This window comes from Triticum aestivum, chromosome 1D (genome assembly GCF_018294505.1).
Source record: "Triticum aestivum cultivar Chinese Spring chromosome 1D, IWGSC CS RefSeq v2.1, whole genome shotgun sequence".
Lineage (NCBI taxonomy): Eukaryota > Viridiplantae > Streptophyta > Magnoliopsida > Poales > Poaceae > Triticum > Triticum aestivum.
Genome location: NC_057796.1, coordinates 235,636,211 through 235,641,456, shown reverse-complemented (window position 1 = coordinate 235,641,456; position 5,246 = coordinate 235,636,211). Strand labels below are relative to the sequence as shown.

General features: G+C 43.2%; 1 long non-coding RNA gene across 3 annotated transcripts; it reads left to right on the top strand.

The window, feature by feature from the left end:
- Positions 1 to 1,096: 1,096 nt before the first annotated feature.
- Positions 1,097 to 4,840, top strand: LOC123181177 (uncharacterized). Of its 3 annotated transcripts, none has more exons than XR_006491537.1 (4): positions 1,097 to 1,829; positions 1,941 to 3,808; positions 3,978 to 4,173; positions 4,626 to 4,840. It is a non-coding gene; the product is annotated as an uncharacterized lncRNA (long non-coding RNA). The 3 variants fall into 3 exon arrangements; XR_006491538.1 differs by having other exon boundaries at positions 4,595 to 4,840; XR_006491536.1 differs by having other exon boundaries at positions 1,098 to 1,829; positions 3,978 to 4,840.
- The last annotated feature ends 406 nt before the right edge of the window (positions 4,841 to 5,246 follow it).

Sequence of the window (5,246 nt, the reverse complement as noted above, 5' to 3'; positions counted from 1 at the left end):
CTGAATCGGCGGAAATTTGTCTTTTTTCACCAGAGGTGGATCAAGGCTTTTGACACCCAACCATTGTGTCAATTGTGCATTAAACATGGCCTAGTATTTTATAAAATTGATTTGGTCCATTTTTACAACATTTATTTGGTAGTTCCTTCAAAAAAAACCTCATTTCGGGAACTCGAAAAATGGAAAATGAATTTTCTGTGCAAAGAAAATGAAAACTCCCTTAGGCAACATTGTTTGCCATTCCAAGATGCACCCTTGTGCACAATATGAGATCATTTGAACAAACTATTCCATGAATGTAGCCATAAGATTGATCATTTGACTTGAAAGCCATGAATCTTCACACATGATAGCTCATTTCTAAGAACACTTTTTTAAAAGAATTGTTGTATTACAAGTTTAGTATTTTTCCTGGTAACTTGATCACATATAATGACACAATGCGAGGGTTTTCCAATTTTTTGTTTTTTTTAATTTTTTATGCCCGTTTCAAAATGCCGTCAAAACGGCGGGCATGACCGTTCCTAGCTAGTGGTTGAATCTTGGAATTTTTTTGGTGTTTCTGTGATTAAATAGATACTTCTTTACCTAGAAATGATTTTTGGAAAAAATAAAGAGCAAACCATGAGGTAGCTACAGTTCAAGTTTGACCCGCTTCCTACTGAATCTGCGAAAATTTGTATTTTTCACCAGAGGTGGATAATAGCTTTTGGCACCCAACCGTTTGGTCAATTATACATTAAATATGGACTAATATTTTAGAAAAATGATTTAGTGCCATTTTGCAGCAAATGTATGGTAGTTCCTTCACAAAAATACACATTTTGGTCACTCGGAAAATGGAAAATGGTTCTTTTGAGCAAAGAAAATGAAAACCTCCCAAATCAACATTGTTTGTCATCCCTAAATACACACATGTACAAAATATTGGTTTATTTGAACTAACTATAAGAGGTTAAATGTTTGCCTGAATAAGAGGGTACAAACTATAAGAGAAAAAACAAAAATGCTTATTTCTGATTGGTGGAACCAGCTGTGGCATGGATCAATGACATGGCAAACATCTGTCCATCCATCCATCCATCCGTCCATCCACCCCTCCGCTCTCTCTCACACAGCAAACCCCTCTCTCTCTCGCACAGCTAACCCTAGCGATCCACCTCTCCCCTCCCCTCGCGCAGCCGCCACCACGCGTTCTTCCTGTCCCGATTCCCACCCACATCGCCGCCGCTGCCGCCGGCCTACGCCCTCCCCCCACACCGCCGCCGTGAAACCCCCTCCTCACCTTCTCTCCCCGGTCGAGCAGCAGCAGGTCAGGCGGAGGCGGCAGCCAGATCCACCACATTGCTTCCGGATCCGCGCCCTCCCCACCCCCGATTCATCTCCAATCCCGCCGCCGACACCCAACCCCACCCCCACCGGCGACCTCCCCTAACCCCATCACCATTGGCGACCTCCCTCCCTTGCTCCTCGACCCAACCCAACCCCTATTCGATTCAGTTCAGAGACGAATCCCCTCCCACATCACCGCCGCCGCCACACACTGCCGATCCCCTCACATCCGGCCGGTGGCCATGGCCTCCGGTATCTCCTCGACAGCCGCCACTCCCGTACCCTCTCCAGTCCCCTCCCCTCCCCTGCCCTCACCAGAAGAGGAAGAGAAGAGGGTCAGGCAGATCAGGCGGCCGCCATGGCGCGACCAGATCCGCCACGGTTGCCCCGCGCGTTGTCCACGGGCTCGACTCCAGGGACTGGGTCATGGTCTGTGAGGCCCTCAACGACGCGCGCCGCCTCGCTATCCACCACCCCGCCCTCCTCGTCCCCATCATGTAAGTTCTTCGATCCCCTCTGTCGTTGCTGCTCTTGGCTTCTGTTTTGGCGAATTCCGTTGGGGATCTGACCCGAGAATCGTTCATCCGTCCGCGGGTGCTGATTGGCAGGGAGAAGGCGGTGCTGATTGGCAGGGTGAAGGCGGTTGCTGATTGGCAGGGTGAAGAACCCGCGCAGCGCCGTGCTCAAGACCTCCATGATGGCGTGCACGGATATCTTCACGGCCTTCGGCAACCTCTCCTTGAGCAGCAGCTGTAGCAGCAGCTTGTCCAAGCCGATGCAGTTGGAGTTCATATATATTTCTCCAAAAATTATACTCTCACTGTGTAGAATCTTTTGGGCCAGAATCATTGGTTGAGTTTAGGTCAAAAGCATCTGTATGCCAATAGTTTTGATGTTTTTTTGTGCTATATACTTCAGGGAATAGTTAACTCATTAATTAAGATGCCGAGGTACTATCAACTAGATCTGTTCACACACATACTTTAGTAACCAGCTCCATTTATCATCTGATCAGCTATGTAAACTAATCACTGAACCTGGAAATTATGTGCTTTGATAGAACACGGAAACTAATCAAATGCAGAAGAGTTGTTTCAGTTTGAGTTCTGTTTGAAATGTTGCAACTTCAGAATTCTGGGAACTTTCCATAAAGTTTGCATCAGTTTAGTGGGTTCACCTATATTATGTTGTTGGAAGCTAGTTCATGATGAACTGATTTAACTCTCTACTGGAATATTATTGTTTTATTTATGGGAGGAATATAGTGTATTAGTTGATGTAAATTTGTTTGGGTTCAGACCTATGCTTCCTCCATTGTTTTGTAGAGTTGGCTAATTTTAGATGCTGCATAATAACCTTTAAGGCCGTGGCCAATTTTAGATGTTGCATAATAATCTTTGTATTGCAAAATAAAAATTGTACCGAAGATGAATGGTCGATTAGTTTTAGCTTCAAGCCATTTTAGTATATTCTTTGTACATGTGGCCTGTGGCTATAACTAGTTTGCTGTAGTTCATCCGTGATGTCCAGTAGCTATGAGATCTGAGGGATGCCGACCATTCGAGCCACTTAACTTATTCAGCTTTCACTCTACAATCTTGCTAATTTAAAGTCACCAGGGGGCTTTCCCCCACTGTCCATCGTTCCTAAAAAAACTTATTCAGCTTTGGCGATCCTCATTTGCTATGCTAGGTATAATGTAAACTCTCTTCTGATGTTGATTTGTACCAGTTTGACTTTCCTAAGTTTCTTTTCTTGTTAGCAGAGCTTACACTATCTTTCTATAGGCGCCGCCGGATTCGAGGGTGGGGCCCGAGCCTCCACTGGAGCATGGATCAGCCGTGCAGGAGGTGGAGCTCCGCATGGATCACGACTTGGTCGTTGTGGGGGCCTGGACCATCAAGCTCGCGGGCGAGATGGACGGCCTCGGCAACGGAGGCGCGCGTGAGATCCTGGGGTTGACCAATCCACGGGGTGCCAGATCTTCCCTCGGGGTCGCCTGATGTAGCCATACTGTCGCCGGATCACCTCCCCCTCTCTCTGTGTGTGTTTTTCTGTCAATAGCTAGTAGCATAAGTTGGAGCTGGTTGTACCAGGAACTTAATCTGCATTTATTCAACTAGATCAAGTACAAGTACATTAGTTCGTAATCTGCTATTAATACATCTCCTATTCATAAATTTCCTGAAGTAGTGCATGTATATATTTAGGTGCTGGTTAATTAGAAAATGGATGTGATTTCTAACTTGATTGCTGTAGGCTACAAGATATATCTCTGTTGGTTCATCTTGCTGTAGAATATGCCCCTGTTCATTCATTTATGTGTATTGCTATTTACCTCTGGTGACATGTGAGAAGCACTCATCTATATGTTTATATTTTGAGCAGCTGGGTACAACTACAGTTGCAGAATCATCCAACCAAATTTTGGGAGGATGGCATAAAAGATTAGATAACCCATGCTTTTGAAATCATGGTAAGCTTCACAAGCTTGTAAGGTGTTTTCTGTTTTCAAGCGACTTTACATCAAGTTACTATTTCTCAACTAAAATTCTAGACTGTATAGCTCTTTATTGTTCTCTCCACTTATTTGTATAGCCAAGGATGCTTACTTAACTGTATAGCTCTTTATTGTTCTTTTCCAGGTATTCTATTTATGCTCCATCCCGAAATCTATTGTGCACTGCCAAGTCCATGAGGCGAAGCGCTCACTGCTCGACCATTTCTTTACTGAATTGGGAGCAACAGAGGCAAGATATTCGAAACAAGTTGAAGTCCTTTCGATTCTTGATTTCTAGCATACACATGCAACCTGATTGGTGATGTTACTGTAGATATGATGTAGGTTCGGTGCTTACTATTTTTTGATTTGATGCATGTTACCTTCATTTCTGTCTATGCCTTGTTTAGTGTTTTGCCAGCTAACTAGTCTATTGGTCGTTTTGAAATATGAAGATGCTGCATGTAAGCACTATTGCTGGCAATTTGGCACATCATATTAGTCTTATCCCATGTTTTGTCACTAGCATACACTACAATCCCTTGTTCTGTCACTAGCATACACTATAGTTTTATTAAAAGGGGGGCATATCATTTTCTCTATATAATAGTGCTGATTTTGCGCTGATATGAACTTACAACAGTATTACATTGTAGTGTTTTTTGCATGTTGTTGTATCACTAGTTTCATGCTGCCTTCACATTTGAACCTATTACTTGTTTTTGTTTTTATCCTTGATTAGTATCAATTGTTGTATTGTAGACTTAAAATTGTGGTGGTTCCTCCTTTACAGAAGCTCAAGTGTGAAGTTGTGAAGTGTGAAGCAAGTGTGAAGCCGTGAAGTCCAACTCATTGTAGCATATCTGTGTTGTAAAGATTGTAATCGATTTATTTAGTGGTATATTTGATGAATTTTATGTGTTCTTTGTTCTATTTGAACTATTGATTATGTATGTGATTTGAAAACTTGTGAAATGGAAACCTGTCCAGTGGGGCCACTTATGAAAATAATCTGTCAAATTTGTACATTTCTAACATGTGGGAGCAATTTGAGAGATGAAATTGACAAGTTGGACCCATCTGACTAGTGGGACCAGCTTGAATATATAATGGTTGAAAATAAAAAATCAGTAGACTAAAAGGCCATGGCCCAGAAAATAAAAAGGCCGAATCAATGGCCCAAAGCCCATGTAGCTAGCAAAAATTACCAGGAAAAATAAATATTAAAAAGGTCGAATTGTTGGGCTCGGCCCATGTAAAACGCCGAATCGGACCGGGCTGATTCTTGTGCCACATCAGCTTGCCATGCTGGATGCCTACGTGGCCTGAGGAGGTTGCTAGTGACCAAAAATTTGGTAGTGGAACCAACGACCTTTTACATATCACAATGAAGGTCACTAATTTCAGTTTACGA